Here is a 13,581-nt window from a genome sequence, read left to right on the forward strand (position 1 = left end):
AGGCAATGGCACCCCACTCCAGTACTCTTGCCTGGAAAATCCCATGGATGGAGAAGCCTGGTAGGCTGCAGTCCATGGGGTCGTTGAGGGTCAGACATGACTGAGCGACTTCACTTTCACTTTTCACTTTCATACATTGGAGAAGGAAATGGCAACCCACTCCAGTGTTCTTGCCTGGAGAATCCCAGGGACGGGGGAGCCTGGTGGGCTGCTGTCTCTTGGGTCACACAAAGTCTGACACTACTGAAGTGACTTAGCAGCAGCAGCATACATATGTCCCCTCATTCTTGAACCTCCCTCCCACCTTCCACCCTTTCCCACTCCTCTAGGTTGTTACAGAGCCTTGGTTTAAGTTCCCTGAGTCATACAGAAATTTTCCATTAGCTATCTAATTTGCATATGGTACTGCATATGCTTCCATGCTGCTCTCTCCATTTGTCTCATCTGGGCTTCCCTCATAACTCAGTTGGTAAAGAATCTGCCTGCAATTCAGGAGATCCTAGTTCGATGATTGGGTTGGGAAGATCCGCTTGAAAAAGGATAGGCTACATACTCCAGTATTCTTGGGCTCCCCTTGTGGCTCAGCTGGTAAAGAATCCACCTGCAATGTGGGAAACCTGGGTTCAATCCCTAGATTGGGAAGATCCCCTGAAGGGAAAGGCTAACCATTGCAGTCTTCTGGCCTGGATGGGGTTGTAAAGAGTCAGATATGACCGAGCGACCTTCACCTTCACTCTCTCCTTCCTCCCCAGCACACATGTCCATAAGTCTGTTCTCTATGTCTGCATCTCCATTGCTTCCCTGCAAATAAGTTCATCAATACCATCGTTTTGATTCCATGTATATGTGTTATATGTGATATTTATTATATATATGATTTTGTATTAATTTTTACAAGAATATATTGGGATAAACAATGTGTTGTATTTTAAATCTGGATTATAATTAATATTAGCCATATACTGTTTATTTTATAGGACTTTGGTGATTGTTGGAATTTGTACTACTACTGATATTATTTTAGTACATCTGCTAGCTACAGTAGTAAATAGTGCATTTGCTCAATTAATTTATGACAAAGGAGCTACGAATATACAGTGGGGAAAGACAGTCCAATAAATGGTGTTGAGACAACTGGTCAGCCACATGCCAAAAAAAAAAAAAAAAAAACTGAATCACTATCTTACACTACACATAAAAATTAACTCAAAAGAGAGTTTAAACACTTGCATATAATACTTAAAACCACAGAATCTCTCCCCAGTTTTCTCAGTCCATTAAATTCCTCATTAAATAATGTGCATTGACTGACTCTAGAAATAACTATAGCACCAAGGAAAAAACTGCAGCAGCTATCGATAGGACAGGACATTTTTCCCCATCAGATATTATGCTTGAGCATATATAAGTGATTAGAAAAATCCAAATTGTCCGTGGAAGCAAAAACTTTGATGAAGGTTCTAAACAACCCTTTCTTTGAAGAGAGAAATGATAGGAAACATGATTTTATCAAGTACCTAGTTTTTTTTTTAATCTACAGGAAAGATGAGTTCTGTAAAATAAGAGCTAAAATGATTAAATTATAAAGTAAACTTTGAGTTGAAACACCCACTATGATGACTAACCAAAACAACAGAAAATAACAAGTGCTGGTAAGTATTTGGAGAAATAGGAGTGCTTGTGCAATGCTAGTGGGGATGTAAAATGATTTTGTTTGCTGCTATCACATATAGTAGCTTACATGTGTGCTTAGTTGCTCAGTCGAACCTGACTCTCTACAATCCCATGGACTATAGCCTTCCAGGTTCTTCTGTCCATGGGGTTTCCCTGGAAAGAATACTGGAGTGTGTTGCCATTTCCTCCTCCAGGGGATCTCTGAGTGTCCTTACATTAAGACCAGAATTACTATACGACTAGAAATTCCACTCCTAAGCTATATAGCCCAAAGTACTGAAAACAGATACTCAAACAAATAGTTGTACACTGATGTTTATGGCAAGACTACTTGCAGTAGCAAAAAGGTCACTATGGACACAGCCCAAATACCAATGGATAGATGAATAGACAAATTGTAGCATTTTACATACCATGGAATATTACTCAAGCATAAAAGAAATTAAATACTGATACGTGCTAAAGACAGAAATGAAGGTAGAAAACATTATGCTAAGTGAAAGAGTCAAGATGCAAAAAGTCACATATTGCAAGATTTCATTGATACTAAACATCCAGAATATGTTAATACAGTAGAGACAAAGCAGATGCGTGGTTGTCAGGGACTAGGAAGAGGTGTAAATAGAGAATAATTGCTTAATGGGTAAAAAGGTTTATTTTGGGATGATGAAGTGTTTTTGAACTAGTTAAAGCAGTAGTTGTACTGCATTGTGAATAAATTAAATGTCCCTGAATTATTCACTTTGAAATGTTTAATCTGATGTTATGTGAATTTCACATCAACAAAAAGATGAAAATAAAGTTGAGGTAAAAGTAAATTTTGATGAGTCAGGCAAGAATTAATACTCCAGAGGATTGGAGAGAAAAGCTAGTAATTGCCAAGGGGCAATATAATCAAACAAAGAATATTGTAGAGAAAACACACAGGGCAAACACATGCATATTAATTATACAAAGAAATATGTCTGCATATCAGTCTTCCTTCAGACATTTCTTCATTCAGCTAAATGTAGGAAAAATCAAAATAATATATTGAGAGTCTTGAAGTGAAGAGTACTAACAAAAGTATATAGCATGAACATTTTATTTATACATGAATGTTGTAGAAATGTTTTTAGTTGTACAACATTGGATAAAACTACACAAAAGTGGATAAATAATTGATTTTATTTTCATGAATGAAAATATTTGAAAGAACTTAAAAATATGAAGGAAATACTACAGAAAACAGTCTAGAGATTCCTCAAAAAATCAAATAGAACACTATTTTGATCCATCAATTCCAATCCTGAGTATGTATCTGAAGAAAACAGAAATAATAATTCAAAAAGATATGTACACCCCAGTGTTCACAGCAGCACTGTTTACAATTGCCAAGATATGGAAGCAATTTAAGTTTCCATCAACAGAGGAGTGGATAAAAAATATGTAATATATACCATATATATTATATTTTATATATATGTCATATATAACTATTACATATAAGGCTTCCCTAGTGGCTCAGTGGTAAAGAATCCACCTGCAATACAGGAGACCAAGGTTTTATCCCTAGGTTGGGAAGATTCCCTGGAGGAGGCCATGGCAACCTGCTCCAGTATTCTTGCCTGGAGAACCCCACGGACAGAGGAACCTGTGGGCAATAGTCCATAGTGTCACAGTCAAACATGACTGAAGTGACTGAGCATGCACACATGCACACATTATATATATTAAGTGCATACAATGGAAGTTACTCTCATAAAAAGAGTTCAAATGTGTGGTTACCAGAGGTGACTGGACTATTGGGGAGAGAGAACTGAATGAAAGTGATCAAAAGGAACAAACTTACTGTTATAAGATAAATAAGGGGTGTAATAGCAATATGATAAATAGAGTTAACACTGCTATCTATCATATATGAGAATAAAGAGAGCAAATCCTGAGATTTGTTATCAAAATAATTGTTTCTATTTCTTTAATTTTATTCCTATCAGAGATGATGGATGTTCACTGAATGTACTGTGGTCATCATTTCCTGATGTATGTAAGTCAAATTACTATGCTGTATACTTTAAACTTGGTCAGGTCTGTGTGTCAATTATATATACATGAAACTGGAAGAAAATGCAAAATATATATATATATATATATATATATATATATATATATATATACACACACACACACATCACCAACTCCCGGAGTTCACTCAGACTCATGTCCATCGAGTCAGGGATGCCATCCAGCCATCTCATCCTCTCGTCCCCTTCTCATCCTACCCGAATCCTTCCCAGCATCAGAGTATGTTCCAATGAGTCAACTCTTCACATGAGGTGGCGAAAGTACAGCGGTTTCAGCTTTAGCATCATTCCTTCCAAAGAAATCTCAGGGCTGATCTCCTTCAGAATGGACTGGTTGGATCTCCTTGTAGTCCAAGGGACTATCAAGTGTCTTCTCCAACACCACAGTTCAAAAGTATCAATTCTTCAGCGCTCAGCTTTCTTCACAGTCCAACTCTCACATCCATACATGAACACTGGAAAAACCATAGCCTTGACTAGACGGACCTTTGTTGGCAAAGTAATGCCTCTGCTTTTGAATACGCTATCTAGGTTGGTCATAACTTTCCTTCCAAGGAGTAAGCATCTGTTAATTTCATGGCTGCAGTCACCATCTGCAGTGATTTTGGAGCCCCCAAAATAAAGTCTGACACTGTTTCCCCATCTATTTGCCATGAAGTGATGGGACCAGATGCCATGATCTTCATCTTCTGAATGTGGAGCTTTAAGCCAACTTTTTCACTCTCCACTTTCACTTTCATCAAGAGGCTTTTGAGTTCTTCTTCACTGTATATCTGAGGTTATTGATATTTCTCCCAGCAATCTTTATTCCAGTTTGTGCTTCTTCAAGCCCAGCGTTTCTCATGATGTACTCTGCATATAAGTTAAACAAGCAGGGTGACAATATACAGCCTTGATGAACTCCTTTTCCTATTTGGAACCAGTCTGTTGTTCCATGTCCAGTTCTAACTGTTGCTTCCTGACCTGCATATAGGTTTCTCAAGAGGCAAGTCAGGTGATCTGGTATTCCCACCTCTTTCCGAATTTTCCACACTTTCTTGTGATCCACACAGTCAAAGGCTTTGGCATAGTCAATAAAGCAGAAATATATGTTTTTTCTGGAACTCTTTTGCTTTTTCCATGATCCAGTGGATGTTTGCAACTTGATCTCTGGTTCCTCTGCCTTTTCTAAAACCAGCTTGAATATCTGGAAGTTCACGGTTCACATATTGCTGAAGCCTGGCCTGGAGAATTTTGAGCATTACTTTACTAGCATGTGAGATGAGTGCAATTGTGCGGTAGTTTAGCATTCTTTGACATTGCCTTTCTTTGGGATTGGAATGAAAACTGACCTTTTACAGTCCTGTGGCCACTGCTGAGTTTTCCAAATTTGCTGGCATATTGAGTGCAGCACTTCCAGAGCATCATCTTTCAGGATTTGAAATAGCTCTACTGGAATTCCATCACTTCCAATAGCTTTGTTCATAGTGATGCTTCTAAGGCCCACCTGACTTCACATTCCAGGATGTCTGGCTCTAGGTCAGTGATCACAGCATCGTGATTATCTTGGTCGTGGAGATCTGTTTTTACAGTTCTTCTGTGTATTCTTCAGAGAAGGCAATGGCACCCCACTCTGATACTCTTGCCTGGAAAATCCCATAGGCAGAGGAGCCTGGTAGGCTGCAGTCCGTGGGGTCGCTAAGAGTCGGACACGACTGAGTGATTTCACTTTTACTTTTCACTTTCATGCATTGGAGAAGGAAATGGCAACCCACTCCATTGTTTTTGCCTGGAAAATCCCAGGGACGTGGAAGCCTGGTGGGCTACCGTCAATGTGGTCGCATAGAGTCTTACACGAATGAAGTGACTTAGCAGTCTGTGTGTTCTTGCCACCTCTTCTTAATATCTATCTCCTGCTTCCGTTAGGTCCATACCATTTCTGTCCTTTATCGAGCCCTTCTTTGCATGAAATGTTCCCTTGGTATCTCTAATTTTCATGAAGAGATCTCTAGTCTTTCCCATTTTGTTGTTTTCCTCTATTTCTTTGCATTGATCGCTGAGGAAGGCTTTCTTATCTCTTCTTGCTATTCTTTGGAACTCTGCATTCAGATGCTTATATCTTTCCTTTTCTCCTTTGCTTTTCACTTCTCTTCCTTTCACAGCTATTTGTAAGGCCTCCCCAGACAGCCATTTTCCTTTTTTGCATTTCTTTTCCATGGGGATATCCTGTTATCTTAAAATGTATATTATGGGAGTGGGTCTGATAAGATCTTTCTATTGTTAGTTCTAATCCTGTCATCTTAAAATATAAATTGTGGGAATGGGTCTAGTAAGACCTTTACAACCTTGAGACATTCTTTTGATCTACTGTAATAACCAATTGAAAAAGTATAGACCTCCCTTGCTAAGACTAGTGAGGGGGCACTCTCCATCCCCCTTCTGATGTTCATGTGAGAAGCTTGCTCTGTCCCTTTTCATAATTTAATAAAACTGCTACACAAAAGGTCTTGAGTGATCAAGCCTGGTCCATGGACCCAAAGCTAAATCATCTTTGGAGATCAGGAACCCATAAGCTATCATTTCCTAATTTTGCTAGGTATAGTTTGATTTTGGATATCAATAATTAAATGTTTTAAATCAACAAGGCACAATCAGAACAAATGTCACTGATAATTAGCACATAGGTAATGCACCTGTGAAATTTTTTTTTTTTTTTCATCTGTGAAATTTTAAGGGTACAATTTTAAAATTTTGTTTTAAGGGAACAATTTATTTTGATTCTTCTGAAATTCAATTTATATTTAAACATATTATATTTTATTTCATTAAAACCTAATAAGCTCTTGACAGAGAAAAATAGTTTTTTGAACCCTACTAGAGAGAGATAGGGCTTCCCAGGTGGCATTAGTCGTTAAGATCCCCCCTGCCAATGGAGGAGACACAGGAGATGTGGGTTCTATCCCATGGTTGGGAAGATCCCTTGGAGAAGGTCACTGCAACCCACTCCAGTATTCTTGCCTGGAGAATTCCATTGATAGAGGAATCTGGCAGGCTACAGTCTGTGAGGTCTGTGGAGTTGGACACGACTGAGGAACAAACACATACACATGTGTAAGTTAAGTGTCATGCAAATTAAACATTATGTTTCTATGTAACTGTTATTTCAAGTTTTCAAGTAAATATTCTGTGTTAAGAAAGATGGTGTTACATATCTAAAAAATAATCAATCTTCCAATAGATATACACTGACCTTGTAAAGTGTGATCTCTAAGTGGTAGTGGTATATTGAAGTGGATTACAAAAATTGTGTTTTAAATCATATGCTAATTAAACTTCAGAGAAACTTCAAAGGAAAAATAGCGATCATATGAACAGGTACCCCAAATATAGTACAATGAAGTTATATAATATGAAACAATATATGTTGAAACATAAATAATTAATGTCTACTTATATTGTAGACCTTAAATCGATATGGGAAAACAAGCAGAAATGTGTAAGCTCTATATAGAGAAGATGCCCAGAAATCAGTATTGTGAAATCAAAGATGGAAAAAGAGAACTTCAGAATTTGGGACACAGAGATGAATCGGTCTTCCATATTTTTTAAAATGACTTACAAAATAAAACTGTAGAGAAAATGGGCAAAGTACATATTCTATCATGATAAAGAATGATTTCCTAGAGATTAAGAATTGTTTTTAATTTGGAAAAATTATACTAAGTCCTGAGCAAAATGAATGAAACAAATCTGTACCAAATGAATATAATAAAATGGTAGGACGTCAAAAAATAAAGAAACATGCCAACTCATACTATTGGAAACAGTACAGTAGGAAATATCACAATTCTGGCATTAGAATTTGTCCTAAAGATAACAATACTAGCTTACTTTGTTTTTGTGTATATATGTGTATGTGTTTTGTGTGATTCCTTTTCCTGTTTTTTTTTAGTTGCAGCACTGACATGTAACATTGTGCAGATTTAAGGTGTACAATTTGTTGATATGTTACATTTATGAAATAAGTGATTAGCACTCAGCTTTAGCTGACTCCTCTATCACATGACATCATTATCAGCTCTTTTTTGTGGTGAGAAAAGTTAAGTTCTAGTTTCTTAGCAACTTTAAAGACAAAGTTTTAATTCAATCCATTGACCTAAGCTCAACGCTTTGTGTGTGTGTTCGTGTGTGTGTGTGTGTGTGTGTGTGTGTGTGTGTGATGAGTCCACTGTTACAGATACAGCTTAGTGTCTCTAAATTTAGACTTCTTGAAAACTCGTTGTCAACTCTTCTTTCCTTGAATAAAGTAGAAGTGATTAAAATGTTCAATTACAGAATCAACTGATAAATGACAAGCTACACAACAGATTCAAGAAATGAATTAAACTCAACATAGCACAAAGATACTAAAATTAGTCTATTTCTGAGTAATTGTTTCAGGTCAGTTCAGTCGCTCAGTCGTATCCGACTCTTTGCGACCCCATGAACAGCACGCCAGGCCTCCCTGCCCATCACCAACTCCCGGAGTTCACTCAGACTCACGTCCATCGAGTCAGTGATGCCATCCAGCCCTCTCATCCTCTGTCATCCCCTTCTCCTCCTGCCCCCAATCCCTCCCAGCATCAGAGTCTTTTCCAATGAGTCAACTCTTCGCATGAGGTGGCCAAAGTACTGGAGTTTCAGTTTTAGCATCATTCCTTCCAAAGAAATCCCAGGGCTGATCTCCTTCAGAATGGACTGGTGGGATCTCCTTGCAGTCCAAGGGACTCTCAAGAGTCTTCTCCAACACCACAGTTCAAAGGCATCAATTCTTTAGCACTCAGCTTTCTTCATAGCCCAACTCTCACATCCATACATGAACACTGGAAAAACCATAGCCTTGACTAGACGAACCTTTGTTGGCAAAGTAATGTCTCTGCTTTTCAATATGATATCTAGGTTGGTCATAACTTTCCTTCCAAGGACTAAGCGTCTTTTAATTTCATGGCTGCAGTCACCATCTGCAGTGATTTTGGAGCCCAGAAAAATAAAGTCTGAGATCTATTTCCCATGAAGTGATGGGACCAGATGCCATTGAAGAAAGTAGGGTGTAATTGTTTAACATCTTGTAAATTCAAATGCAATCAATAATTTTCCCTAACCTTTATGAATATGGCTTTGAATAAAAAATTTCAACTTTCTATTAGAGGAAAATACTCTTCATTTTGAGTTTTGAGTGACATTTTAAAATTCTAAGGTTAGAATTTTTATCCAGTGATAAATGCTCATTTTAAAAATAAAATAAACTCCCATGATAGAGAATAATGCAAAGAATAAAGTATCACTTTAAATATCACCATCAGGAGCATTTAGCATTTGTCAAATATTTCATAATTTAACAAATTATATGTATTTCATAAATTGGTATGTTACAAAGAGAAGTATGAGTGAATTGATAAGAATAATTAAATTTTAGCAAAATTAAAAGACAACCTATGAAATGGGAGAAAATATTTGCAAATTCTACATCAATCTGGTAAGGGGTGACAAAATATATAAGAAACTCATTGAAGTCAACAGCAAGAAAACAATGACTAAAATATGGACAGAGTGCTTGTGTAAACAAATTTAGAAAAAAGAGATATAGGTGCCCAACAAATACATGAAGAGATGCTCAACACCAAATATAACATCAGTACTCATCAGGAAAGTACCTATCCGATATCACTTAATACCTGTTAGAAATGTAAAGTTACCTTTGTTAGAATGGCTACCATCAATATGACAAGAGATAGGATGTGGAGAAAAAGGAATTCTGGTGCACTGTAGGTAGGAATATGAGATGTTCCAGCAATTATGGAAAACACTTCATGATGGAGGTTCATCATCAAGTGAAAAGTAGAATTACCATCTGATCCAATAATCCCACTTCTGGGTGTATAACCAAGAAAATGAAATTAGTAACAGACATCTGCACTTCCATGTTTGTTGCAGAGTTATTCACAATAATCAAGATATGTAAATGAAGGGTCTCTCTACAGATGAATAAAGGAGATATTTTATACACACAATGGAATATTATTCAGCCACCAGAAAGAAGAAAATCTTGACATTTGTGACGACATGGATGGACCTTGAGGTCATTAAGTTAAGTGGAATTGTATGCTATCACTTTAAAAATCCAAATTCAGTCATACACATTGAAGCAGAAGAAAGGATTGTGGTCACCAAGGATTGAGGGGTGAAGAAAATGGGAGATGTTGGTTAAAGGATGCACAATTCTGGTTATAAGTTGAGTAAGTTCTGGGTTCTAATGTACAGCCTGGTGACTAAAGTTAACAATAATATTGATACTATATAACTGAAAGCTACTAAGAGATTAGATCTTAAATATTCTAACCACACACATATGCACACACAAGGGTTAATACACAGGTGATAGAAATGTTAACTAACCCTATTGTGATAATCATTTCACAATATTTAAGTGTCAAATCTTCATGTTGTACCCCTTAAACTTACACAATATTATATGTCAGTTATATATTGATTAACCTGAGGAAATGTTTTAAATAAAAATAGCCTATTATACAGAGTGAAGTAAGCCAGAAAGAAAAACACCAATACAGTATACTAACGCATATATATGAAATTTAGAAAGATGGTAATGATAACCCTGTATGCGAGACAACAAAATAGACACAGATGTACAGTACAGTCTTTTGGACTCTGTGGGAGAGGGAGAGGGTGGGATGATTTGTGAGAATGGCACTAAAACATGTATAATATCATATATGAAACAAATCGCCAGTCCAAGTTTGATGCATGATATTGGTTGCTTGGGGATGGTACAGGGAAGGAGGAGGGAGGGGGGTTCGGGATGTGGAACACATGTATACCTGTGGTGGATTCATGCTGATGTATGGCAAAACCAATACACTATTGTAAAGTAATTAAACTCCAATTAAAATAAATAAATTTATATTAAAAAATACCAATTAAAAATAAATTATTGAATAAATAAACATATGAGAGTTAAAAGGACGAGTCTTCTTTGCAGAACAATTCAAAATAGCATATATAGGTGCTTCTCCCTTCAGGAGACATGCTTAATTACCAGACCCTCCACCTTCTCCTCCACGCACACCCCTATGCCCACCCCTGGTTGAAGTAAACTTAGGGACTTGCTTCCAAAGAAGAGAGTATGCAAAGAGAAAAGTAGTAACTTTAGAGCTCAGAAATCTGGCAAAACTACCTTAAACACATGAACTGTGGGATTCTGTAACAGATCCATCCTGAAACAGAAAGAGGACATTAATAGAAAAGTGAAATCCACGTAATATCTAGAGTTTAGTTAATACTAATGTGTTAATGACAGCTTCTTTATTTTTATAAATGCACCATGGTAATATATTAACAACAGGAGAAACTGGTTTTCTACTATCTTTTGCAACTACTGCTATCTTTACAGCATTCTATAAATCTAAACTTAGCAACATATATTTTAATATGTGTTAAAATATTTTTGCTTTCATGTTATTCTATTTGCTATGGATTTTAGGATTCATTACTCAAATTATATCTTCTAGGCTAAATCCAAACTTCTCTTGAAGCGATGAATGGCAACTTGCTTGAGGGAGAGAATGCTAAGTGAAGATGAGAAAAATCTGTCGTGTATTAGATGAAGATAGAGAAGAACACCCACAGTGTTGGAATCACACTATTTCTGGCTCTAATTGTCAGCTTTAACTTTGCAGAAACTGAATGGATAAAGACGATGTGGTACATGTATGTCTTTCCAGGTGGCTCAATGGTAAAGAATCTGTCTGCCAATGCAGGAGACACAGAAAATGTGGGTTTGATCCCTAGGTCAGGAAGATCCCCTGGAGGAAGAAATGGTAACCCACTCCAGTATTCTTACCTGGAAAATTCCATGGACAGAGATGCCTGATGGGCTACAATCCAGGGATCACAAAGAGTCAGACACAACTGAGCTACTGAGTACGTGCACATGGTTCACATAGACAATGAAATATTGCTCAACCATAAAAGGAACAAAACTGGACATTGTAGAACTGTGGGTGGACCTATAGTCTGTCATACAGAGTGAAAAAAGAAACAGTAAAACAAATATATTAACATATATATGTGGAATCTGGAAAAATGGTACAGATGAACCAAATTGCAGGGCAAGAATACAGACTCACACATAGAGAACAGATGTGTGGACACATCGGGGGAGGAGTGGGATGAATTGAGAAAGTAGCACTGACATACATACACTACCATATGTAAAATAGAAAGCTGGTGGGAACCTGCTATACAGCACAGGGAACTCAGCCTGGTGTTCTGTGATGACCTAGTCAGGTGGATGAGGGGGAGGGAGGAAGGCTTTAGGAGGGAACATATGTATATGTATACCTGATTCACCATGTTGTACAGCATAAACTAACACAACAGTGTGAAGCAACTATTCCCCAATGGGAAAAAAATAAATAAATAAACTATTGCTGTATTGAATCATAATAAAATTGGCTTTCCTTTAAGTTAGAGAATACTATTAACACCATGGTTATATTACTACCACCTTCTGTATTACTTTGGATTGGAAAAGATAGTCATAACTGATTATACAATGATTGGTATGAAAAATGATGCATTCTAAATAATTTGACAGCATTTATATTTTATTACACACATTACATTTATTATATTATAATTTTTGTGGCACAGCACAAAAAATAATTTGATAAGAAAATAGCTACCACCTTTATTCCTCATTTGCTATGAATGTTTACACCATGCTAATGTGTGTGTGTGTGTGTTTTCTATTATTAGTGAAATTTTGAGTTAAGGAGTATGACCTTCATCTTATAAGTGCTTTGTCTGCAAAGTATTCATTGGCTAACTCAAATTTACACATAAAAATTTTTTATTTTGACCTTGGTAGATTAAAAATACAATTCTGCTTTTATATCAGAGAAAGCACCACAAAGTGTCAAAATATTCAGAAAGTTGCTATTTTTTCAAACCATAAAGCATTAATTTACATTAAATAATAAGAGATTTCACAATGTCATACCAGATAAATTTTGTTGATACTGTGTTTTCTAAAATGCTTCCTTCTCCTGAATTTAATATTATCAATTAAAGCATTTACTGTGACAAAAAAATGCCATAGAAGAAAACAACATCATTATTTTAATGCTGTCATTCAGTTTAGTTCACTCACTCAGTCGTGTCCGACTCTTTGCAACCCCATGAATCACAGCATGCCAGGCCTCCCTGTCCATCATCAACTTCCAGCATTCACCCAGACTCACGTCCATCGAGTCAGTGATGCCATCCAGCCCTCTCATCCTCTGTCATCCCCTTCTCCTCCTGCCCCCAATCCCTCCCATCATCAGAGTCTTTTCCAATGAGTCAGCACTTCACATGAGGTGGCCAAAGTACTGGAGTTTCAGCTTTAGCATCATTCCTTCCAAAGAAATCTCAGGGCTAATTGCATTCAGAATGGACTGGTTGGATCTCCTTGCAGTCCAAGGGACTCTCAAGAGTCTTCTCCAACACCACAGTTCAAAGGCATCAATTCTTTGGCACTCAGCCTTCTTCACAGTCCAACTCTTACATCCATACATGACCACAGGAAAAACCATAGCCTTGGCTAGACGAAACTTTGTTGCCAAGTAATGTCTCTGCTTCTGAATATGCTATCTAGGTTGGTCATAACTTTCCTTCCAAGGAGTAAGCGTCTTTTAATTTCATGGCTGCAGTCACCATCTGCAGTGATTTTGGAGCCCAGAAAAATAAAGTCTGACACAGTTTCCACTGTTTACCCATCTATTCCCCATGAAGTGACGGGACCAGATGCTATGATCTTTGTTTT

General features: G+C 37.1%; 1 long non-coding RNA gene across 1 annotated transcript; it reads left to right on the top strand.

Annotated features, from left to right (window-relative positions):
* Positions 1 to 372: 372 nt before the first annotated feature.
* On the top strand, positions 373 to 8,847 carry LOC133227398 (uncharacterized). Its single transcript, XR_009729803.1, has 3 exons — positions 373 to 1,652; positions 3,651 to 3,700; positions 7,178 to 8,847. It is a non-coding gene; the product is annotated as an uncharacterized LOC133227398 (long non-coding RNA).
* The last annotated feature ends 4,734 nt before the right edge of the window (positions 8,848 to 13,581 follow it).

This window comes from Bos javanicus, chromosome 16 (assembly GCF_032452875.1).
Source record: "Bos javanicus breed banteng chromosome 16, ARS-OSU_banteng_1.0, whole genome shotgun sequence".
Taxonomy (NCBI): Eukaryota; Metazoa; Chordata; class Mammalia; order Artiodactyla; family Bovidae; genus Bos; species Bos javanicus.